The sequence below is a fragment of the Trachypithecus francoisi genome, unplaced genomic scaffold (genome assembly GCF_009764315.1).
Source record: "Trachypithecus francoisi isolate TF-2019V2 unplaced genomic scaffold, Tfra_2.0 Lachesis_group14, whole genome shotgun sequence".
Classification (NCBI taxonomy): domain Eukaryota; kingdom Metazoa; phylum Chordata; class Mammalia; order Primates; family Cercopithecidae; genus Trachypithecus; species Trachypithecus francoisi.
In genome coordinates this window covers 32,307,450-32,334,064 of record NW_022681459.1, presented here as the reverse complement: position 1 = coordinate 32,334,064, position 26,615 = coordinate 32,307,450, and the positions used below count along the sequence as shown (strand labels likewise).

Sequence of the window (26,615 nt, the reverse complement as noted above, 5' to 3'; positions counted from 1 at the left end):
CACCCAGCACAGAGTCCAGTGTTTCGTTGGGCCGGGGGGCATCGGATGTGCAGCGGCGGTGACTCAGGGTCGTCTCACGCCCCTGCTCCATGTGTGGGGCGGGGCAGTGAGGGAATGAACTGCCGCATCTTGGACTTTGTCCTTGGCCCTGGGAGCCATCTTGAGATGGTAAAGAGGGACAGGCCAGGCCTGGGTCTTAGCGAGGTCCCTTGGGTGTCCCCCATGTGGAGGAGGCGCCTGGGGAGAAGCCGGCGGGGAGATGGGAGGGTCAAGGTGGAGGTCTGGGAGGCAGCATCCCAACCCAGGGATGGTGAGTTTGAGCCAAAGATGCATTGAAAATGGGAGTGATGTCTGGGGAGTCACTCTCCGTCAATATTTCAGGAAACATTGCCAGGGGGGACACCTGTGAGATGGTTTTGTACCTGGCCTGGCCCGTGGAGGGCCTGGAAATGGTCAGCATGGACAGGGGCCAGAGGGGAGCCTGGGTCACTCAACGCTGTGCCCCTGCTGTGGCTTGGAGCCACGGGTCCTGCATGGAACTCTCAGAGCAGGCAGGATCTGCCCTGACCTCAGCCCATGGGGAAAGCAGCCACTGCCTGCAGAGAGGGTGGGACTGGGGCAAGAGGCTTGGGGTGAGTGGAGCATAGGGATAGTCAGGAAGGCTTCCAGGGGTTTCAGGGTTGCCCCCAACTCCTGCAGCTGAGACACAGCAGTGTCACAGGCTTCGGGGCTCATGGGGTGAGCCAGCATTGGCTGGACATGTGGAATGACCTGGAGACAGGAAGAGCCTCTGGGAAGACAGGCTCTGAGTCCCCCTTTTGCTGAGCATGGCCTGTCCCCTTCAGGAACGGTTTGATGCAGCTGGGTACTACCAGGTGGCACTGGCAGCCGCCATGGACCTGGGCAACAAGAAGGGCACAGCTGAAGACCTACACGCAGCCGGCCACCATCTCCCACAACTTCCTCCTGGACCACGAGAAGTCGCTCCTCTTCTACCAGAAGGCCAGGACCTTTGCCACAGAGCTCAATGTCTGCAGGGTCAACCTGCCTCCTCTGCCACTCTGCGGGTGGGCCCCCTGGTTGGCCCCAGCCACCCTCACTGAGGACAGCATCCGAGGGAGTGGGTTTTGTGCAAGGAGGATGGTCTCCTGCCTCTCCTGGTGTCTCCCGTGGCTCATTTTCTGGGAAATGGAGGCATGAAAGCAGGGTTCAAATAGAAATAAATGTTTTTTTGCAATAATATACTGAAGTCCCCAGGGCATCCTTCCCTGTGTGCTTCCTGGGCGGTGTCTAGGGGCCAGCTCCTTCCCTGGTGGTAGCCCTCTGATCTTGGGGATGAGAAGGACCCTGAGTCCAACAGACCTGGGCCAGGTCACCATGAGCCTCGGTTTCCTTGGCGGCCAGAGGGGAAATGGTGGTAGAACTCCCTGGGCAGCTCCCTGCTCTCCCTGCTCAGAGTTTTTGCTGTAGGTCTCGTGCCGCCCTTGCCTTTATCCTTCAGTCCACTGTGCCCTCATGTGGGGGCTGCTAGTGCCCCTGTTCACCATTGAAGAAACAGAGGCACAGAGAGGTTAGGTGTCTCACCCACCGTCACACAGCAGGTAGGGGCGGAGACACAGACCCCAGTACACTGACCACCACACCACCCTGCCAGCTTGCTGCCAGGAAGGTGTCCCCCATTAGGACCCAAGATCAGCTCCTGGACCTCTCCTGTGGTGTCAGGAGAGCCACAGGCCAGTGAGGGTGACATCCGGGGATCCCTCACTCAGTGTCCTCTGCTCCCAGACTTGGCTGGGCCAAGCCTGGCCAGTCCCACCTCTGGCCACTGGTCAGCCCTGCGGGAAGTGAGATGCAGGGATCTCCGCCTGTGTACACGCTGCTACCCAGTATTGAAAGCCTTATCTAGGCTTCCCCCTATGCCATCCCCACAGGCCCCCTCCCCTTCCGGCCCCCGGCCCTCATCCCAGTCCCTGGAATCCCAGGTTTTCCTTCTTGGAATCTCAGTCCCAGGGAACACAGCTCACACGGTCTCTTTGCCAGTTTACGGCAAGGAAACCGAGGTTCAGAGACTGTGGGTGTCCCACGTGATTCTCACATACACTGCACTCTCCCAGGCCCCTCTTTTCAACGCTTTAAATGAGGTGACACTCACATCGCATGCAATTAACTATTTCAACGCGAATAATGTGGTGGCATTTGTGCATTCACAGTCCTGTGCAACCACTCACGCCATGTAGTTTCAAAATGTGTTCATCTCCCCAGAAGAAACCTGCCATCCTCACTAAGCTGTTACCCCTCCTTGGTATCCCCCAAGCCCCTCGTTTAATGGAAGGGGAAACTGAGACCCAGAGAGAGACTTGCCAGTGGGTGGAGCTCTGATTATAAGGAATCAGGCACCCATCTGCTGCTTCAGTCCTGGGTTGGTTTTCCACCCAGCAGAGGTGACAGAGCCAGGAGGTTCTGGGACCCCATGCTTGCAGCCAGAGCTCTGCCCCGACCTTCCCCACCAGGGGGCAGCAGAGAGCTTTCCAGAACCGGCCGCGGGGCTGGCGGGAAGCAGCGAGTCGGAGCTGCTGACAAACCTCACGTGGACCCCAGATCGGTGTCTCTGTGGGTCGGGCTTGGGAATTGGAGAGGAGGCCGCATGATTGGAAACGTGAAGACAGCACGGCCTGGCTGGAGGAGCGGGAAGCGCCGTCACGTTTACTGAGGACACAGATCTCCTGCCCGCTGGGCCGGGCATGCAGCCACTCTTCTCGGGGTGGGGTCTGCAGGTCTGGGTTGCTCTCGGCCACCGACCTGCCTCAGAGTCCAGGGGGCTTTGGAACTGTGCCTCCCCATCTCCACCCACCCTGGCTGGTGCCATGAGGGGACTGGATCCTGGGATCCTGTTCCTCTTGGGCAGCAGACATTGGGGGACCAGAGGAGATGATGGGTCTTCAAGCCCCACATTCAAACCCCAGCCCACCACGCACAGCCTGGGTGTTCGGGGTGAGGGAGTTGATGTCTCTGAGCCCCAGTTTTGTCACCACTAAAATGAGGCCAACATACTGGGGCAGAGTGCCAGCCCCAGGGCTAACAGATGCCTGTTTCCTACTGACAATACCTCTTACTCCTAGGAACAGCTCCAACAACCACACACTAGGGAACACTCAACCCAGGCCAACTTGTCAGAGGCACGTGAGCCAGAGTGACTCCATCTTGAATGGGGCCTGGGTAAAGGGAGGCTGAGACCTGCTGGGCCGCATTCCCAGGAGGCTAGGCATTCTTAGTCACAGGATGAGATAGGAGGTCGGCACAAGATACAGCTCATAAAGACCTTGCTGATAAAGCAGGTTGCAGTAAAGAAGCTGGTCAAAGCCCACCAAACCCAAGATGGCCCACGAGAGTGACCTGTGATTGTCCTCACGGCTCATTATGTGCTAATTATAATGCATTAGCTGCTACAAGATACTCCCACCAGGGCCAAGCCAGTTTACAGATGCCATGGCAACATCTGGAGGTTCCCTACATGGTCTCAGAAGGGAAGGCAGAAACTCTCAGTTCTGGGAATTGCCCATCCCTTTCCTGGAACACTCATGAATAGTCCAACCCTTGTTTAGCGTATGATCAAGAAATAACCATGAAAATGGGCAACCAGCAGCCTTTGGGGCCACTCTGCCTATGGAGCAGCCATTCTGTTTTTTTTTTTTTTTTTTTTTGAGATGGAGTCTCGCTCTGTTGGCCGAACTGGAATGCAGTGGCTTGATCTTGGCTCACTACAACCTCCATCTCCTGGGTTCAAGCGATTCTCCTGCCTCAGCCTTCCTAGTAGCCGGGATTACAGGCACCTGCCACCACTCCCAGTTAATTTTTTGTATTTTAGTGGGGACAGGGTTTTGCCATGTTGGACCAGGCTGGTCTCGAACTTCTCACCTCAGGTGATCCACCTGCCTTGGCATCCCAAAGTTATAGGATTACAGGAGTGAGCCACTGCACCCGGCCAGAGTAGCCATTCCTTTATTCCTTTTCTTTCCTAATAAACTTGCTTTCACTTTATGGACTCGCCCCGAATTCTTTCTTCTGTGAGATCCAAGAAACCTCTCTTAGGGTCTGGATCAGAACCCCTTTCCAGTAACAAACTTGCTTAACCTCTAAGACCCTTCCTCTCTTCATCTGTAACCAAAGACAAAGCCTCCCCCGAAGTTCCACAACTGTGGCGAGAACGCATGGGAAACGAGGGGCACAGAGTTGGTGTGCAGAACCAATATCACATACTGGGTGTCAAGCCACTGTCATGTTGGAAGTAACATCATGCTCTCCCCCACAAGTTATGAGGAACAATATCACAGGGGTGTGTGTACCTTCTCTGGTACTGGGAGTAGTATCCCTTCCTTTAGATGACAGGAACAATATCACAGGTTGGGTGTACACCCCGTGTGTTTTTGGAAGCAATGTCATTCTCTTCTAGGTTTTACGATTCATATCACAGGCGGGGTGTACAGCCCTTGTTATATTGGATGGAATCTCATCCTTTTCAACCTGTATCTTTAGAACAATATCCCATGGGGGTTGTATATCTCTTCAATATTGGTAGTAATACCATCTTCTCCTTTCCTGGATATAAGAAACTATCACAGGAGGGCTGTACACCCCTTGCAATGTTGGTAGTAATATCACTACCAAGGTGTGTGTGCACCTTCTGGGATATTGGGAGTACTATCAGCCTCCACCCTGCTGCATATTAGGAACAATATACAGGGGGCAGGGTGGTTACAACTCCTGCGATATTGAAAGCAATATTCTTCTCTTTCCCCTGTACATTAGGAACTATAACACAGGAGGCTGTACACCTTCAGCGATATTGGGATTCATGTTATTCTCTCCCCCACTGAATGTCAAAAACAGTATCACAGAAGGGTGTACACCCCCTGCGATATGGCCAGTAATATCATTGTCTCTACCTTTGGATATTAGGAACAACATCACAGAGGGTGTGAACACTGTCCTACAATATTGGGCATAATGTTATCCTTTCTTCCCCTGGATATTAGGAGCGATATCCCTGGTGGTGGGAAGTGGAGTACATTAAGAACAACATCACTGGGTGGGTGTACACCCCCTGCGATATTGGGTGTAGTATCCTCTGCTTTTCTAGGATATTAAGAACAGTATCACAGGAGGGGTGTACAGCCACAGTCCCTGCGTTATTGGGAGCAATAGCATCTTCTCCCCCTCTCGATATAAGGAACAATATCCCAGTGTGTCTGTACATCGCCCACGATATTGGGCGTAATATCATCGTCTCTCAACGTGGATATTGGGCAGAGTCACAGGGGGGGTGTATGCCTTCTTCAATATTGGAAGCAATATCATCCTCTCCAATCAGGATTGTAGGCAAAATATTGAAGGGGTTTTACAACTCGTGCGATATGGGCAGTAATATCATCCTCTCCCCACCTAGATGTTAGGAACTATATCACAGATGGCTTCTTGCGATACTGGGAGTCATATCATCTCCCATCGTGGATATTAAGAACAATATTACAAAGTAGGGGTACACCCCCTACGATATTGAGAGAAATATTATACTCTCTCCTTCGGGATCGTAGGAACAATATCGCAGGAGGTGTGTACAACCCCTGTGATATTGGGAGTCATATCATCCTCTCCCCCTGAATATAAGAAACAATATCACAGGAGGATGTACACCCCCTGTGATATTGGGAGTCATATCATTTTCTCTCCCTCTGGATATTCAAAACAATATCACAGTGGGTGTGTACACCCCCTGCGATATTCCCACTGGTATCATCGCCTCCCTCCCAGGACATAGGGAACAATATCACAAGGAGGTATACACCCCCTGCAATATTGGGAGTAATATCTTCCTCTCCCCCTCTGCCTATTAGGAACAATGTCACAGAAGGGGTGTACACCCCCTGCTCTATTGGGGGCGATATCCTCTCCATTCCTGGATATTAGGAACACTATCACTAGGGAGTGTACACCTCCTGCAATATTGAGACTGATATCATCCTCTCGCCCCCTGGATAGTAGCAATCATATCACAGAGGGGATGTACACCCACTGCGAAATCGGAAGAAATATCATCCACTCCACCTTTGGATGTTAGGGACAGTATCACGGGGGAGGTCTACACTCCCTGCGACATTGGGAGTCATATCATCCTCTCCCACCCGGGATATAAGAAACAAGACGACCGAGGGGATGTACACTCACTGCGACAGGTTCAATAATGTTATCCTCTACCCCCTGGCTATTAGGAATAACATCATGGAGGGGTGTACACTTTCTTCGATGTTGGGAGTAATATCCTCTCCCCGCCGGATATCAGGAACAAATCTATTAATATTAATAAATATAATAAAAATAATCGATATTAATAATCACAATAAAGATAAAAATACTGGTTAAAAATGTTACCGAATAGTATTAATAACAGTAATATCACTATTAATAATATGAGCAATTAATGTTGCTTAAATCAAAACTAAGAGATGTTGATAATAAAATAATGATTAATATTAAGAACTGATAATATTGTTAAATGACATTAATATTAATTTTAAGCATGCATAATCATATATGTAAAATAGTTATCCATAATAATGGTATCCTATTGTGTCATTTATAATTATTAAAATCGATCATTGATGTTTAATAATCATATTATTACTCCTAATACCGCAGAGGGTGTACACCTACCTGTGATGTCGTTCCTAATATCCACGGAGGGAGAGCATGTTATTAGTTTTAATATCGTAAGTGTACAATCAGGCTGTGACAATGATCCCAATATCTAGTCGGATGGAGTACGACGTGACTCCCAACATAGCAACGAATGGTCAGCCACCTGGTGATATTGATCCTAATATTCACGGAAGAAGCGTATGATATTACTCCCAATATCGCAGGGAGGGTACAGATCTTCTGTGATATTGTTCTTAGTATCCGGGGGGGAGAGGATGATAATTCCAGTATAGCAGGCTGTGTTCACCCACCCTGTGATAGTGTTATTAATATCCTGGAAGGGAGAGGATGATATGACTCCCCCATAGAGCAGGAGGCATACACCCAGTCTGGGATATTGTTCCTAATATCCATGGAGGGGAGAGGCTGATATTACTCCCAATAGGGCAGGGGGTGAACATCTACCCTGTGATATTCTTCTTAATATCTCAAGGCCGAGAGGTTGATATTACTCCCAGTATCACAGACACTGTACAACCCCGTGTGATACTCTTCCTGATATCCGGAAGGGGAGAAGATGGTATTAATCCCCATATCGCAGGAGGTGAGCAATCACTCTGATATCTTTCCTAATGTGCAGGGGAAAAGAGGATAATATTTTTCCCAATATTGCAGAAGATGTACATGTTCCCCCATGATATTGTCCTTAATATTCCAAGGCACAGAAGATGATGTTACTCCCAATATCGCAGAAAGTGTACAACCCTCAGTGATGTTGTTCCCATGATCCAGGAGGGAAGAGGATGATATTCCTTTCAATATCGCAGGGGGTGTACACGCTGTTCCTAATTTCCACCTGGAAGAGGATGATATTACTCAGAATATCGAAGGGGTTATAAATACTCCTTTGATATTCTTCCTAATATCCAGGCGGGGAGAGGATGATATTCAGCCCTATATTGCAGAGGGCGTACACTCGTCTTTGATACTGTTCGTAATGTCTACAGGGGGAGATGATATTACTCACAAAATCGTAAACACGCTGTGTGTCCATCGTGGTCCTAATACCCAGGCAGAGATATTACTCCTAAAGTCGCAGAGGGTGTCTATCCCGATGGTCACATTGTTTCTTATACCCAGGGAGGAGAGGATGATTCGCAACCAATATCGAGGAAGTCAGCACGCCCCCTCTGATATGGTTACTAATATTCACGTTGGGAGAGGACGATACTACTTTCAATATTAAAGGGGTTGTCCAAATCGCCTGAGATGTTTTTCCTATTATTCAGAAGAAGAGAGAATGATCATACTTCTAACAGTGCTGGGGTGTCCTCCGCCATGTGATATTGTTGTCAAGACCTAAAGGCAGAGAAGATAATATTATTCATTGTACTGCACGTGGAGTACACCCATCAGTGATATTGTCAGGAGGGTGAGGCACCCCCCGCGAGGTGGGGACCAATAGCCACCCCCTCTCCCCCCCTTGGCTATTGGGAGTCATGGTGGACTGACAGCCTGTTTAGGATATTGTGGGTATTATCATCTCACCCTCTGGAAATAATGACCTCTTTCACAGAGGGGTGTACACCTTCAGTGTATTGCTCAGGGAACGATGATATAATTAATTATTAAACATGAAGAATTGATTTAATAATTATCAATACTATCAATTATTTTACCATTAATTATGACTATTTTATATAGATGGATGCCAAAAATTAATTTAATATTAATGTCATTTATCAATATTAATTCTTATTATTTTATTGCCAGCATCACTCAGTATTGATTTAAGTAACATTAATTGTTGATATCATTAATAGTATATTATTATTTACTAATCATTATCATTTTTAACCAGTGTGTATATTTAGTATCTTGATTGTCATTAATATCGGTGATTACTATTAATTTTTATATTAATATTAATTAATATACTTGTTCCTGATATCCGGCGGGGAGAAGATATTACTCCCAATGTCTCAGAAAGTGTACACTCCTCTGTGATGTTATTCCTAATAGCCAGGGTTAGAGGATGACATTATTGAAACTACCGCAGTGTGTGTACATCCCTTCGATCATCTTGTTCCTTCTATCCAGGGTGCGAGAGGATATTACTCTCAGTATCGCAAGGGGCGTGGACCTCCACTGTGATATTTTCCCTAACATCCAGCCAGGGAGAGGAAGATATTACTAATAGCCAGCCGGGGAGAGGAAGATGTTACCCCCAATATCGCAGGGGTGTACACCCCCTTGTGATATTGTTCCTTATATCCTGGGAGGGAGACGATGATACTAGTGGCAATATGGCAGGGGTTTTATACGCCCACTGTGCTATTGTTCCGAATAACATGATATGACTCCCAATATCACGGGGGGGGGCGCACATCCTCCATGTGATGTTTCTTATATTCAGGGGGAGAGGATGATATGACTCCCAATATTGCAGGGGTTGTACACACCTCCTGCGATATTGTTCCTAATGTCTCGAAAGGGAGAGGATAATATTTCTCTCAGTATCTCAGCCGCTGTACACTTCCTTTGTAATATTGTTCTTTTTTTTTTTTTTTTTTTTTTGAGACGGAGTCTGGCTCTGTTACCCGGGCTGGAGTGCAGTGGCCGGATCTCAGCTCACTGTAAGCTCTGCCTCCTGGGTTCCCGCCATTCTCTTGCCTCAGCCTCCGGAGTAGCTGGGACTACAGGCGCCCGCCACCTCGCCCGGCTAGTTTTTTGTATTTTTTTAGTAGAGACGGGGTTTCACCGTGTTAGCCAGGATGGTTTCGATCTCCTGACCTCGTGATCCGCCCGTCTCGGCCTCCCAAAGTGCTGGGATTACAGGCTTGAGCCACCGCGCCCGGCCTGTAATATTGTTCTTAATATCCACGATGGGAGAGGATGATAAGACTCCCAATATGGCAAGAAGTGTACAGCCGCCCGTGATGTAGTTCCTAACATCCAGGTGGGGAGAGGATGATATTACTGCCCATATCGCACCAGTTGTAAAACCCCTTCAATATTTTGCCTGCAATCCTGAGGGGAAAGGATGGTATTACTCCCAATATCAAAGAAAGTGTACACCCCCTGGGACACTACGCCCAATATCCACATTGGGAGACGATGACTATATGCCCAATATCGCAAGGGATGTACACAAACCCTGGGATATTGTTCCCTATATCGAGAGTGGGAGAAGACGCTATTACTCCCAATAACGCAGGGACTGTGGCTGTACATCCCTCTGTGATATTGTTCTTTTTTTTTTTTTTTTTTTTTTTTTTTTGAGGCGGAGTCTCGCTCTGTCACCCGGACTGGAGTACAGTGGTCAGATCTCAGCTCACTGCAAGCTCCACCTCCCGGGTTTACGCCATTCTCCTGCCTCAGCCTCCCGAGTAGCTGGGACTACAGGCACCCGCCACCTCGCCCGGCTAGTTTTTGTATTTTTAGTAGAGACGGGGTTTCACCGTGTTAGCCAGGATGGTCTCGATCTCCTGACCTGGTGATCCGCCCGTCTCGGCCTCCCAAAGTGCTGGGATTACAGGCTTGAGCCACCGCGCCCGGCTGATATTGTTCTTAATATGCTAGGGAAGAGAGGATACTATTCCCAATATCGGAGGCAGAGTACACCCACCCAGTCATGTTGTTCTTAATGTACTCCACCTCCCTCCACCAGGGATATCGTTTCTAATATCCAGGGGAAGAGAGGATAACACTATGCCAAATATTGCAGGGGAGTGTACATACCCTCTGTGATGTTGTTCCTCGTATCCAAAGGTAGAGACGATGATATTACTGGCCATATCGCAGGGGGTGTACACCCTTCTGTGATATTGGTTTTGACATTCTGTGGGGGAGAAGACAACATTAATCCCAATATCGCAGGTGTACAGACCTCTGTGATGTAGTGCCTACTGTATAGGGGAAAGAGAAGAATATTGCTCTCAATATCGCAGGAGTGTAACTACCCTGCCCCCTGTATATTGTTCCTAATATGCAGCAGGGTGGAGGCTGATAGTACTCCCACTATCCCAGAAGGTGCACACACACCTGTGATATAGTTCCTAATATCCAGCGGGAAAGAGGCTGATTTTACTTTCGAGATCGCAGTGGGTGTACACCGCCCCCAACCCTGGGGTATCGTTCCTAATATCCAGGCGGGAAGAAGATCACATGGCTGACAATATCGAAGGGGGTGGACACTTCTTCTGTGATATGGTTTCTGATATCCAGTGGGTGAATGGATGATATTACTCCCGATAAAGTAGGAACCATACAGCCACCCTGGGATTTTGTCCTTAATAACCACAGGGGAGAGATGATATTACTACCAACACTGCAAGGGGTGTACACCCTCCTGTGATATTGTTTCTTATATCCAGGAAAGGAGAAGATGGTCTTAGTACCAATATTGAAGGGATGGACAGCCCCCATGGGATACTGTTCTAAAGATACAAGTTGAAAGAGGATGAGATTCCATCCAATATAACAAGGGGTGTACACCCCGCCTGTGATACGAATCTTAAAACCTAGAAGAGAAAATGACATTGCTTCCAAAAACACACGTGGTGTACACCCACCCTGTGATACTGTTCCTGTCATCTAAAGGAAGAGATGATGATACTACTCCCACTACCGGAGAAGGTACACACCCCTGTGATATTGTTCTTCATAACTTGTGGGGGAGAGCGTGATATTACTTCCAATATGACAGTGGCTTGACACCCAGTCTGTGATATTGCTCCTCATTTCCAGTAGGTAAAGTATGTTCCTGCCGAGAGAGTAGTGGGTGCACAGCCGCCCTGTGATATTTCTCCGAATATTCAGGGAAACACAGGACGACGTTACCCCAAATCTCCCAAAAAGTGTACACCCATTGTGTGATATGGTTCCTAATATGCGGAGGTGCAGAGATTGGTATTCGTTCTCCTGTCGCAGGCTGTGTACACGCAACCTGTAAAATTGTTCCTAATATCCTGAACAAAAGAGACTGCTAATAATGGACACACATTGCAGGGGGCAGTAATTGGCTATTACGATCCACATCGCAGGGGGTGAGGCACTCCCCACGATATGGGGAGTAATAGCAACCCCCTCTCCCCCCAGGCTATTACGATCCACATCGCAGGGCCATTCAGGACACCAGCCCTGCCCCAACCTTGACCCAGACAGTGGGTGTCATGGGACCACCTCAGGGTGGGTGGCAGCTCAGCTCGAAGTTATCCCTGCTGCCAAAGACCAACTGTTCCTGCTAGTTTGAATCTGGCCACGGGGTCTGTTGGTGAGACAGGTGACCATGAGGCAGACACCCTGAAATCTAGCACGACAGAGCTCAATGCCCCCATGAGAGGCACCATAGCACGCAGACTTTGCAGACATACTAGCGAAGGCCACAACAGGCCCTGAGTGAAGAACAAGCTGACCAAGATCCTGGGGTCCTGCCACACAACCTTTAAACCAGGGACTGGAAACTGTTTCCCTAAAGAGCCAGGAGTCAGTATTTTCAGCTTTGCCAACTATCTTTGCCTCAAGGATGCAACTCTGCCATGGCTGCACCACAGCAGCCTTCTGCAGGTGGCCTGTGAAGAGATGGGCACGACTGCAGCCCCATCAAACTTTACTTATGGACGTGGAAACTTCTCAGTGTCATGAAGTGTTAGTTTTTTATTTGTTCAACCATTTGGAAATATAAAATCCATTCTTGATTCACGGGCCACAAGAGCAGGCAGGGACAGGCTGCCCCTGGCCAACCTCTGGAATGAGCTTAGAGAACGAAATGACAGGCTAGGCCAGCGCAGCCTCCTCACAGCAGATTCGCTGCAGGAGGGTCCTTCTTAGCAGCCACTTCTCATCCTTCATCTTGGCTTCAGATGCAGTTCAGGTGGAGAAAGAGAGAACAGAACTGGCCTCAGCAACAAGGAGGAAGGAGATGCAGGGTCAAGTAGCCACGTGGATCCATCACACTCAACACTCACACCAAGCGGAGCACAGGCAGGACCAGCCCGGGGGCACCACAGTGGAGGCTCTCTGGGATGGGGGACCTCTGGCTGGGCAAGATTCTCTACCTAAAACTCATATAGAAGATCTACACGGCAGTAGTTACAGAAACCACACACTAAGAAAGAGCCCAAGATAAAAACAGGACACCAAGTTTGGCCAACCGGCTCTCACAAGCCAGTAGGTAAGATAGCCCAGGAGAGCCCACCAGAGGAGCTGGGGCTGGGTTCCTGCCTGCAGGGGGCCTGGGACACCCCATTCCCACAGACAAGGACCCATGTTTTGGGGAGGAAGCTGTCAGAGTCACCAGTGAGCTGTTCAGAGCTGGAGCCACAGAGCAGGTGAGGAGCCCTGGCCCCGTCCCCGTGCAGGCTGAGAAGCTGGGGTGGGGCACACCCCCAGGGGCACATGCAAACAGTGGACCGCGGGCCCTCCTCCTGCCCACAGGATGCTCAGTTCCCAAGGGACCACCAAAGTCTGGAACCCAGGGACACACCACCTGACCCACATGCCCAGGCCTCCTGGACCAGGCAATGTCCAGTACAGGCAGGCAGTCTGGGCTTGGGGCCAGGACAGCGGTGGATGGTCCTGCTAGGCAGGCCTCCTTCTCCCTACCAGCTGGGCTGGTTGCACTGTAGTTTTGTTCTGGCAACATATTGCTACCCACTTTGGCCACACCAGTCCCTGGCTCCCTGGCTAGGCCCAGTGCTGTCCAACCCACCTACACAGGCCTAGTCAGCCTAAGCCACATGGGAAGGGGCTTCTTGCAGTAAAAGTGGGGGCGCAGTTGTGGGGAGGGGGAATGTCTTAACCATCACTGTTTTACAGGATCACAGGGATCAGGCAATGTTCAGTATTGTCACACACCAAGGTTCTTACAGTCTGAAGAAAACTACAGTCCTAAGGTGTCAGTTCTCAAAGCCCTTAAGTTCCTCCTGGGAATGGGCATATTAAAGAAAAAAGATAAATGTTTGACTTCGGGGGGTTTGCCTACGACTGGGATAAGCATGATTTCCTTCTGGCCAACCAGGGAGCAGCTGGACCAGACTGGAGGGAAGGAAGAACAAATTTCCACTCTGACCTCAGTTGGGCACCAGAGTCTTCCCTGTCAGAATGTGGGTGTGGTGCTTCCCACACACCAGCCTCTGACAAAACTCAGCCCAAGGGTGTGGGAAAAGGCCGTCTACTTCTGAAAAATCTATAAAGTGCAGACACATCAAAAGCTTCAGAAGACTGTAAAGGGCCAAGGAGACCACTACACCCTTGCAGTTTACAGAAAATGGTCAGCATCACACGTGCCTGAGGTCCAGGGTCAGCTCCCAGCTGCAGCAACGCCGTGAGCACTGCCCTGGCTTCCCCTCTGATGCAGAGGGCTGGTCACTCTGCCGGCAGCACTCAGAGCTCAGAACATTCTAGATGAAAGCAACGGGTTCCTTTATAAAATGGGGAACCGGGGCAGCACAACTGAAGCTCCACGACTGTCTCAACTACTGGGTTTCGGGGTAGCATTAGGAAATCGTGAGAATCCAAATCTCAATTTCGTACAGATTCCAGATTCACTGCAGGTTCCAGAATTTCCTGAAACATTCTTCCAATTTATCACTCAGGATTCCCTTGCCAAAGCTAATCAAGTCTACATTCCTTACGGAAAAGCCACCATAAGCACCACCACAAATAAGATCAACGGACGCTCACCCTTCGCACCAAACATAGAAACTGTTACTCACACAAGACTGTGCTGGAGGCAGCTCTCAGCTGAAGCCGAATCCGTGGGACTTCATTATCCCCATTTTGGATCGAGTGTGAGGAGTGTCAGCAAACCAGGGCCCCAGTGTAAAGCAGAGAACAGATCCTCTGACGGCTGCCTGAACATTTCCTTCCCACCTCTGTCTTGGATATTGAACACCCTCAGAGCTACTGAGTCACCCACATTTGCAGGTCATTTATCCAGCCACCAGGATAACACAATTATGCGATAAAAATGCCTTCTCAGGGCTTTGTCATACTCAACAAGGAAGCTCAGAAGGCTAGGTAAGCCCAAGAAAGGGGGAAGCGTCCTCCAAACAGACAAAAACCAAGGAAAATCGTGCAGAGACTCTTAGAGAGCAAAAACAGAGCCCGCTGTAGCCTTTCAGGTCCTGCTGGCCGCAGCCCTGCGTTAGGTGGCACCATTTCCACGGATGCATCCTGCTGGGCCCATTTGAAAGGTCCCGCTGGCGAGAAACTCACCCCCACTTCCAGCTCCTGCAAGACCCGCTGCAGCCGCACTCCACCCAGGGGGCCGACTGTGCAAGTCTTCCTGGAGTGACCCCTCAGAGCCTGCTCAGTGTCTGAGACTGAGAAGCACCAACGATGCAGAAAGGCACAATCCCGTTCTCCTCGTGCTGCTTTCTGGGTTCCAAGTTGTCTTAATAACGAGTCCTGCATAAACCTCAGGCTGGGGAGCCAGCCAGGGCCCAGCAGCACCCAGCTCTTGCGCTCCACCCACCCCAGAGAGGACCACGGAGGCCTCAGCAAGCTCTGTCTGCGGGGCAAGACACCAGAAACAGCCACAGTTCAGGGTTCTGCCACCCGCCCCGCTACTGTAATTACCTGCTGTGATCTGAATTCTCATTGGTTGGAAAGGTGATCCCACAGCTCCGCTGCCTTCATGACCTGCTGGGATCTGAAATTGCATTGGTTGTAAAGGGGATCTCACTGCTCAAGCACTCCCTGCTGCCTCCTTGCAAACAACATAAAAAATCCAAAACCCCTCTTAAAGAATGTTTACTATAACCTCAAAACAAGACCCATCCCGAGACCAGGGAAGATACACACGCACATCTGACACCTGGTGGACGTCAGTGACCAACGCCACGGCTTCCACGTGGCGTGTGAAGCCGGAGGCCTGTCACGGTGACTCAGGCTGGGGTCTGAATAGGGGTCTTCCAAGCAACTAGGCAACCAGGACGCACACCCCAAAACCCAAGTCCCCCCACTCATGTACCTGGCAGAAATGCTGCGTGGCCATCGACACCAGTTGTGAACAAAGACCGATCTGTGTCCTGTGGCCCTCACAAGTTCCGTACACGCCTGGGCCCCACACAGGCCTGCACGGCACCCTACTCGCCTCCAGTGGGGCTCTCTCCTGCCAAGGGGGATGGCCCTGAAGTCCATTGAGATTTCCAAAGCTGTACAAAGTCGTCCTTCCTCCAGCTTGTTCAGAAGGCCTAAAGCCCTGAAGACACCAGTGAGAATTGACCTAGCCTCTTAAGGCAGCTCAAACACCTACACACAGGAACGCTGGACCTCTCTGCCCTCGAGAGCAGCCGATAACACACTGGGCTAAGCAGAAGGCACAGATGTCACATCCAGAAACCAGTGGCGCTCACGTTTGCATTCCAGGAGCCGCCCATGTGAGTCCCTCCAAGGCTTCCAAGTCCCACTTGATTGTATTCACTGTATCTCTGTAACATCAGAGACATTATATCTCGTGGTATCTATGAGATCATCTCTACTTTTATGAGCACTTATGCTCCCTGAGTTACACCATGGGATGAAACTGTTCCAATAAACCCAGCATAAGCTGAAAATATCCTAAATAGAAAGTGCATTTGACACAATAGTTTCAACTTACAACGGGTTCATCCAGAGGCAGCCCATCTCGGGCTGAACAATGCACTGAGTGTGACTAGTTCACACCATCACAAGGTTGAAAAACAATCACAAATGTAACCATTGTGAGCCAGGGACCATCTGTATTGGGGCTCCTGTCTTCAGAGACAACAGAAACCTCTTCTTAGACAAGAATCACAATTTATAATCCTCAAAATGTTAAACTAAAATTAGTTTAACAATCTACAGGTTCAAACAAAGCCAAAGTAGGCCCACAAGGCCGTTTGTGCCCTTCACTAAGACACGACTCTAATAACCCTCACCACAGCCCCTCAGGGTGGGTCCCAGAGGCGGCTGAGGCTTGTGGCTATGGACACTAATGAAACCAAAATCAGAGTACGCAGGTGCAGTCAAGTCATATGACTTCTCCACTAAAATATGCACAAATGTTCATCAGCAAATCTGATCTTTGCTTTACCTCCCTCCCATGACCTAAAAAGGAGTCCACCACACACACACACACCCCACTTCAAAAACATAATTCACACTTGCATTCAATTCTGGGCATTTGAAATAGACCTAATGGGGGATTAAACCTCTCCAACCCATTGCTTAGTCTTCTTAAAGGATGAAGGATTTTACATAACGCAAGTCAGCATATAAAAGAGCTTGTATAGAAACAGACTTTCAAGTGGTCCTCATTATAGTGATTCAATATACAAAGGACCCAACACACAGCACAGTGTCTATTAGATGATTAATTTGTTCCCCTAAAAATCCTAATATCTACAGAGAAAAAATACCCTATACACATTTTATCATTCTTTACCAGTATAGTCATACAAAGGAGTATCATGAAAGCAAAAGAACATTTAGTTTGACTCGCAGTTCTAAATTTAATATAAAATTGCTAAAACCACCAAGACAAACATGACTATGAAATATTTAACGATCTTCACCTAAATTCAAGTCACCATTCAACCACCAATACCTCTGCTCTCCTTATAGGAATTTTCCAAAAGTAAATTCTGGAAATAACAGGACAAATTTTTCTGGTGATAGAAATCAGGAAGAAATTGGTTGAAGGCTGTTCCTTGGCTGTCAAACTTTTTCTCAATAATATTTTGTAAAATAAAAGCATCAAACAGATCTTTACATTAACTTACAATCTATCAAGCAATACTGGAGGAAGCTTTAAATAGCCACATTCTGTCAGGGCTGACTAACGTTAAATGAGCATCAGTCTCACGTCTTGCAGCATCCACAGTTCGTCTTCTCAAAACCACTTAAGATTTCATAATTAACTCAATTAAACAATGTAAGTCATCTCCTTGATCTGACATGAAGGGGTAATTTTCCCCCAAAATAGTACCTCTTTCCTTGACATGATTTCATCTGTGGTTAGAGTATTTAACAGGATTTTTTTCTTTCTTAGAAAATAAAATATACACCTTTCCAATATGAAAAACACTAACTGATAACGCTTTTGACCTGGTTAAGCTATAGCATTTTTTTTTTAAGTTAAAAAAAGGACCTAACTGCATCTTTAGACCTTATGTGAGGCAGTGTCCAGGGTCACTGGGACCCCCGCTTGGTCAGTGCAGCCGGCTGCCAATTAAAGACAGAAACCCAAGCGTTCACTCAAAGCCCCTTCCCAGTGGTTCATCCTAGTGGAAGCCATGGGCACAAATGAATGCGGCATTCCACGGAGGGCTTTGGGGATAGGCTGCTTGAGAACAACGAAATGGCTCACGTCCCCCGAGTATAAAGCCAGTGACTGCTCCCAGCTTCAATGCAGCACCATCCATAGCAGCCAAGGTCTGGAATCACCTGAGTGCCTGTCAACAGGGGATGAAGGGAACGTGGCCCGAACATACACAGGAGCAATACTCCACCACACGGCGGAGAGCCCTGTCATCCGCGGCAGCATGGATGGAGCTGGAGGACATTACGTGAAGCAAACGAGCCAAGCAAAGAAACAGCGCATGTTCTCACTCATAAGCAGGAGCTTAGAGCAGATCTCATGGAGGCCAAGAGTAGGTGGTCAACAGGGCGCAGCAGAGCCCACTCATAAGCAGGATGGGCAGAGGCTGGTAATGGGCACAAACACACAGCCTCATGGGAGCACAAGACCTACTATTGACAAATCAGCAGGGGGATGGCAGTGGGTCATCTACTGTGTATTTCAAAACAGCTAGGAGAGAGTAATTTGAACATAACGAGCACAAGGAAAAGAAAATGTTTCAAGTGAAAGACATCCCAAGTACCCAGATTTCATCAATATAGGTATGAATCAAGATATCACATGTACTCTGAAAATATATACATATATTATGTATCAACAAAAACAAAAACTAATGACAGAACCATTTGCGAAGCACGTGCAGGAGACGAATGGGAAGCCTGACATGGTGTGACTGTGTCCCCAACCAAATCTCATGCTGAACTGTAACCCCGTGTTGGAGGTGGGCCCTGGTGGGAGGCGATTGACTCATGGCGGTGGGTTCTAATGGTTTAGCACAATCCCAAGTGCTGTCCTCATGACAGTTCTCCTGAGATCTGGTTGTTTGGAGGTGCTTGGCACCTTCCCCTTCCAGCCATGTGAAGGCATGCCTGCCTCCCCTTCACCTTCCACCCTGATCATAAGTTTCTCCAGATGTAGAAGCCTGTACAGCCCACAGAACTGTACGCCGACTAAACCTTTTTTTCCCTTATGACCCAGCCTCAGGTAGTTCTTTATAGCAGTGGAAGAACAGTACAGTCCTCAGGACCAGCAATGTTTTCTTTCTACCCAGCGGCCAACAAGGTCCCACACCCTAGCTGGTTTTCTGAAGCCTCTGCCAGAATGCTGAGGCTGTTTTGGAGATACTAACTTTCCCCATCTCTGGCACACCAGATGGGGCATCCTATTTGCCTCTTACCACCTTTCTCAGAGAGACCCCACCTCTGAAACGGCCTCTGCCGGGGCCTCCTTCAGCAGCAGCAAAGCTGAGTATTCCTTGCACCTCCCTTCTTCTGAAGTAAACATCTTAAGCTTGTTTTTCCATCTTCCCAGCTCATTGAAAAAAAAATCTTATGCTATTTTCCTAACACACACACACACACACACACACCACACACACGAGAAGTGCCGTGAGGGCAGGGGCTCTTGTTTTCCCAGATCTGAGCCTGGCCCTCAAACACTAGCTGAATTCGTACTAACACGATATCCAGAGACAGAAATGCAAATATCCCCACGACTTCAAATACCCTAAGGATCTAACAGGCTTAGTGGCCCATGTAACTATGGTTTGTGCAGCGCCATTCAACTGGTGTCCAAATCCCTGTCCAAGTGAGCTCTTTAATTTCAGGACTTTTCAGACAGCTTTTTCTTTGGTTGTTCTGTTTTGTTTTTCTTAAAGGCATCTATTACAGTTACAATCAAGAATATCCCAGGCTGAGTGTGGTGGCTCAGGCCTGTAATCCCAGCACTTTGGGAGGCCAAGGTGAGTGAATCACCTGAGGTCAGGAGTTCAAGTCCAGCCTGGACAACATGTTGAAACCCCATCTCTACTAATACAAAAATGAACCATCCATGGTGGCAGGCACTTATAATCCCAGCTACTCAGGAGGCTGAGGCAGGAGAATGGCGTGAACCAGGAGGTGAGGCTGCAGTGAGCCAAGATCATGCTACTGCATTTCAGCCTGGACAACAGAGTAAGACTGCCTCAAAAAAATAAAAATAAACCAATACACCCACTTAGTTCTTCACCAATGTCAGATATATCAGTTACAAGAAAAATAATACAAAGCATGTTTTTAAATTTCAGTGTTGAATTTAACCATATGTTTTAAGATATGGAGATAGAAATTCCCCAAGGATCGGGGGAGAAAAAAGCAGTTAAGAAAATTCTACGGCCGGGCGCGGTGGCTCAAGCCTGTAATCCCAGCACTTTGGGAGGCCGAGACGGGCGGATCACGAGGTCAGGAGATCGAGACCATCCTGGCTAACATGGTGAAACCCCGTCTCTACTAAAAAATACAAAAAAAACTAGCCGGGCGACATGGCGGGCGCCTGTAGTCCCAGCTGCTTGGGAGGCTGAGGCAGGAGAATGGCGTAAACCCAGGAGGCGGAGCTTGCAGTGAGCTGAGACCCGGCCACTGCACTCCAGCCTGGGCGACAGAGCGAGACTCCGTCTCAAAAAAAAAAAAAAAAGAAAATTCTAAAACCTCAGGAGAAAAACAAGTATGGGGTAAGACCTCAAGGCAAAACTTTTTCTTTGCACTTTGATTTCAAAAGAACAGAGATATCAAAAATGTGAACTTTCCCATCTGCATTTTGTATTCCTCTACATCCTTTGAAAGGCTGGAGATGGGATCCCAGGTTCCAAAGTGCCTGGCCACGGCTCACATCAGGCGGCATCTTTCAAGCTGTTTACTCCCCTGTGTCTAGAGAACTCTGTGGCCCAATGAACACACGTTCATCACTTTGAACAAAGTCTCAAGAAATGAGACAAATATTGACACTCCACAGAAGTACTCTCTTTGGAAAACTCAAGTGTCAGGCTTCCATGAGCCAGGCAGCTTGGTTACAGAAAGCATTGGCTGACTTGCTGGTTTAATGTTAAATGCATTTAAAATGCTAAGTGATCCAGCCCCCCTCCCAGTGGGTGTGTGCGTTGAGCTGGCTGCAGTAGTGATGCACACTGACCACGTTCTTTCCTTTGGTTTGGCTTCAAGCAGAGCACCCCACACCCAGGAAGAGGCCATAGGATGGCATCAAGGTCTAGGACAGTTCTAAGGAGAGCTGCAGGCTGACTGCCTCATCTGCAAATAGTCTCATTTCAGAGGAAATCATTGAACAGAGTTCATAACACGTGAATGTTAAAAATTCATATTTCTAATTTCATCCCATTAGAACTTTTGAAGAACAGATGTGCACCTGCTCCGAGTCAATGAGGACGCTCGGACAGTCCCTCACAGGTCCTCGGCCTCCACCTCCCACCTAGAAAGTGTCAGCTCAAGCCAACCACAGTGCAGTGCGATTTTCTATAAATAATGTGCACGCCTGCATCTAAGCAGAGATGTGAATGTCTAGAATGTGCCTGACAGGCCCAGGAGGAACTGCAGCAGCTGTGGGGACACAATCCACTAAGGAATCCGATTTGGAGGGAACTCAAGGCAACTAAAACTAGTTCCACTGTTTTTTCTTGGCAAGGCTTGACCAGGGACACTGTTATCACTGTTGCTAATTCATGGTAATTGGGATGGGGACTTAACAGTAATTAAAGCAATGACAGAATTTGCTAGTCAATTACAATGGCACAGATTCCTGAGAATGGAAGAACTGTTGCCCAGGAATAGAGTTCAACAGATCCTCCCCACGCCCCGGGAAACATGGCATTTCCACGCACCCCTGCTTTGGTCCCCTGGCCACCACCCTCCTGATCTTGGCCATCTGATGGCATCTCTCCACAGCTGGAAACACCTGACCTCTTGTCACCCTCCCATCTGCCCTGCCTTCCTCCAGCCCGGGATATTCAGGGATGCCCACAACCAGGACCAGGAAACCAGGGTTATCCTAAACCAGTGCCTGCATTCAAAGTCCTCCACAGCAAGACAGTCACCAATGGCCAACACTCCCAGAACCTTCCACCTCAAAACGCTGCATTCTCTTTGCTATGTACACACGGAGGCATGTCAGGTTCTACCTAAAGGTATCATCAGGTTCCACGCTGGTCAGGAGCCCAAGCCTAGTCACTCTGCATGATCTCACTTCACCATCCACCGAGAAGCCTGCAGTTTTACTCTGGTGCACAGTGTGGATGGTGGATACATTTCCCCTGAAGACTCGGAGACGGGAGCCTGGCCAAGGAGACCCGTCACCCCAGCCCCTGCAAGGCCTGGACATCCTCTCTGCTGTCTGCATACAGTACCACAAGTCTAGCAGTGCTGGCTCAGTGGTGGGATCCACCTGAACCTGCAGAGGACTCGGGGCAGAACCATGCAGCCTGGCTGCAGCCAGGGGCCTAAGGGATCCCCACGAGGCTCTCCAGCCTAGGTGCCCTCACCACAGGTGGAGCTATGCAAGAGAACTGCCTGCTGAACTGGAAACGTCCCAACCTGCTCAGCCAACACAGAAAGACAACAGCCACCTACAGCTGCTGAGCCCTGAAACGTGGCCACTAGGCCTGAAGGGCTGAATCTGGAATTTAATCTGTGAAGTTCTTTTCAAATATGTTTAGCTACGTAATCAAATCTTTATTCTAATTGAATTTAGAAGAGCCTCTGGCTATGGGCTCCCTTGTCGGGCATCACAGCTCCATGGAGTAAGAATGGGAAGGAGGGGCCCAGAGCCTCTCTGCATTCTCCACGCTAGTTCAACATGTCATCTTAAGGAAAGGCACTCCAGCAGGAAAGGTGTGCACGGGAAGAACTGGGTTGGCCCTGACACAAGCATGACCCCCCGGCATCACAGCTGCCTCAGCCAACAGGCAAAAGACAATGATGCCCACCTGGACAGGCCACCGGATGTGATGACGCACCCCAAGCCCTGGTCCCACAGCAGCCAGAGACCACCCGCTGCTCGTCCCAGGTGAAACACAAGCCCTGGTCCCACAGCAGCCAGAGACCACCCGCTGCTTGTCCGGGTGAAACAGGCAGAGCTGCTCGAGCCCTCAAAAGCAGGCAGAATTAAGGAGGCAGTTCCCGCGATTCCCACGACACACACGACACGCCTCGGAGACAGACACAGGCTTCCCTGTGGAAGTGCAGAGGACGGTGCAGTCCCTAGGCGGGCTGCTGCTTCCAACCATCAGGGAAGAAACCAGATCCATTTCCTTGTAGGAGAATCATTTCTACCGTGATTAGACAGAAGGTGGCTGATGTGATCAAATCAGCAAGCACCTCACGGCTGCTTCTCCAAGGAGGGCCTGGAAACTTGCAGCCACCCGCGTAGCGGCCGCAGTGTTTACAATGGAGACATGGGTGGCTGAGGTCTGGTTTCCTCAGGGAAGCTAAATTTAAACTTTCACCACTGAGGAATCGGTCATCTGCAGTCACTCACCCTCAATGCAGAAGAGAGCTCAAGACACTGCAGCAGACTTCACCACTCAGAGTTAGGGTCAAATTCACAAGTTTTACAAAATGTCTCTTTACTTGGGATGCCAGAAGAGATGTAGCTTCACACACACACCCGGGTTTGCTTAGCCCCTCCACCAGTGGATCTCACCAACAGATGACACATCCACACCTCGTCCATGGCAGCACAGAAAACCACTTGGAAGACAGCCACTCCCACCAGTCTTCCTGGCTTTGGTGTTTAAAACCTGCATCTCATGCGTGAGATCACACTTCTCCGAACAACAGACATTGCGACTGTCATTTCACCCAAAAGGGCTTTAGGAAATGACACGCGGCCCAGACGCCAGAGGTCGCCGGCGACCGTACTCTAGCCAAATTCCTTTGTGCCTGTATGGAGGCTTCACAGATATAGCCCAGTCACATTAATGACCATAAGAGAAGCTCAGGGCAGAGACGAACTCAGTGCTGAAGTTTTACACATTTATCGCCCTTTTGTTTTATCCAGAAGACAACGGAGAAAGGCTGGGGCAGATCACCTCATTGAGTGTACTGACTCCAGCCACTTCTCCCCAAGTCATCCCTCAGTCACACGCTTTTGAGAAACCAAAGCCATTCTGTTCTCTTCACTCTGGGATCCAAGTACTAAATTCCTCCGTTTTATCAATTAGATTATCAAGCAGCCATTTGTAATCTGGACTGCAATGATACAAAATTTAAAACTAATTTAGGTTGAGGTAATAGCTCCTATTTGTTATAGACAAGGCATGAATGAAAACTTTGATCTGTTTGTTCATATGACAATTTTGTAAACAAACCAATTATTCAAGCAATGATTGTCTTCAGATGCAAATTAATTTGCTCATAAAAGATTTTCCAATAGGAATTTTTAAATCCATGGTCTGTCTTACCTGAGCCTGTCTCTGCACCTTCCCCCGAGGGCACAGCAGGACTTCCCAGGGCATCCCATCAGCAGGCCCACTGAAGAGAACAAGCCCACAGCCCAGGAATCAAGTCCGAGCCCCAGCAGCCCCTCATCCAGCCGAGGCTTCCTCACCAGCACAGCACCCAGAGGACTTCCAGGTTTAATGCCATGTGCGTGTGGAAAGTAGAGTGCTGGAAGGACCACAGTGGACATTCTACAAATGCAAATTCCCTCCTGGAACAGCCCAGCAACCCTCTGTACCTTCTTCAAAGTACCCATGCCAGGCAGGTGCAGAGTCTAATGGAGGGTGCCTAGGAATCAGCATTTAACACGATTCCGATGAATAAAAGAGTTTGAGAGGTCGGTCAGCGAGAGGCTGCCATGGCCTCCACTGATTTGCAGGCTCTGAAGAGACATTCAGGTAACAGGCCAGACAGGAGAGGACAAGGATGGGGAGGTGGAGGGCAAATTCCATAGACACCCCAACCACCCCACCATCTCCACTGAGACTCCGTGATTTAAGGAGAGGCAAAGCCAGGGAGAAAAGATGCCCGCACCACGGGAGGGACTGAGATTTCACCTAAAGCGCGCAGCATGTGGCTGAGGGTCAAAGTTGGGCAAGCCAGAAGCACAGAACAGGGTTCACAGGCCCAGAGGTGCCCCCCACACCCAGACCTCCCAAGCACTGCCTGTCTCCTGCCTGGTTTATTTCCTGCCGCCTCTACTGTGTTGGTTTCTCAGCTGCCCACCACCACCACACACACCTCTCTACAAGCTTGGTGGACTGAAAATAGTAGGAAGGGTAAGAGCTGGACTCTGGGGCCAACGTCCTGCCTGAGACATTAGTTCCACCCTACCCAGCTGTGATGTGAGCCCGAGATTTCTCAAATGTGAGATGGGAAGGTAACTCAACCCACTTCCCAGGGTGGCTGTGGAGACTGAGATCACATATAGCCACACCTCGGCGTCCAGCACACGTGGAACCCCAGCCGTGTTGCCCCTGATGGGAATCCCTCTATGCCCCCTCTGCTACCAGAGCCAACTCCTAGCAGTAACTGGAGGGTGCATCCTCTATTCCCACTCCACTCACCTCCCGTATCTCCATGCAGTGACCTGCCACGCAGCGGCCACCAGCAAACCCAGCCCCACCATCCAGGCTCCTGTGGATAACCGGAACCCTCACCTTGGGACATCTTCCACTTGAGGTTCCAAAGGGGGCCGAGAAACCACCCTCAAGGGCACTCACCTGTTCCTTATTGCACGTAATGAACTGCCACACAGGGCCACCAGCAAACCCGGCTCCACCATCCAGGCTTCTGTGGATAACCGAACCCCCACCTTGGGGCGTCTTCCACTTGCGGTTCTGAAGGGGGGCCGAGAAAAAGCCCTCAAGGGCGTTCACATGTTCTTTATTGCATGTAATGATCTGCCACACAGGGCCACCAGCAAACCCTGCTCCGCCATCCAGGTTCTGGTGGGTAACTTCCCCCCCCCACCCTGCCCGGCTTCCTCCTGGGTGTTTGGGAGGCTCAGAAACTGCCCTCCAAGGGCACTCATCTGTTCCTTATTGCACTAATACCTCGTTTACAGAAATCCACTTTTGACTTCCAGCACTGCAGGTGTGACAATTTAGGAATCCTGCTTGCTTGCAAGTTCCAAGAGCTTGAGGTCATGTCCACCTCACCAGCATCCCAGAGACCCAGCACTATCCCACTGTTTAAATTTCCAAAATACTCTTTCAAAATGCTAGTGGCATTTGGTTTGTGCATAAAATGCTAAACACCTTCAAGTGAAACAAATATCTTCAACAGTTTGATTCAGTCATAACATGTGAGTTACACATCTGCCAAGTTGTAAAGCCTCGGGCATTTATAACATTTTATGCATGGTCAAATGAGTCATTAATATCAAGTATGAAAATCTCTAACAGGTTTTTCTCTGGCATTAGATGACCAAAGGAAAACTGGGTTCTGGCTGGCTTGTGGGCCTGTAAATGCAGACACCGGCTGACACAAGCAAGCTCCTTCCCACTGGCGTGGCCTCATCCCAGGCCCCTCACCTGGATGCCCACAGGCCCCTGGAGGAGCAAGCTGACCTGCCCACATCTCAACTGGACAGCTGTTGCTCACACTACAGATGGAGCTCAAGGCAGGAGCAGGCCACCATGCTAAAAATACCACGCAGTGTCCACGCCAGGTGATGGTGGTTTTTACTCCATCCCAAAGCCCCATATTTGAGTTTACAGCCATGACTACTAAATGGATTTTTAGACCCTCAAGACATACTTTGTTTGCTTTTATGTAACAAAGTTAAAAGATTATCCCTCAGATATAGGCTCTGAAACTGTGGAATA

General features: G+C 49.2%; 1 long non-coding RNA gene across 1 annotated transcript; it reads right to left on the bottom strand.

Annotated features, from left to right (window-relative positions):
• Window positions 1-3,893: 3,893 nt before the first annotated feature.
• Window positions 3,894-26,139, bottom strand: LOC117095902. Its single transcript, XR_004442234.1, has 3 exons — window positions 25,509-26,139; window positions 16,003-16,008; window positions 3,894-3,929 (listed from the first exon to the last, which is right to left on the bottom strand). It is a non-coding gene; the product is annotated as an uncharacterized LOC117095902 (long non-coding RNA).
• Window positions 26,140-26,615: the final 476 nt, after the last annotated feature.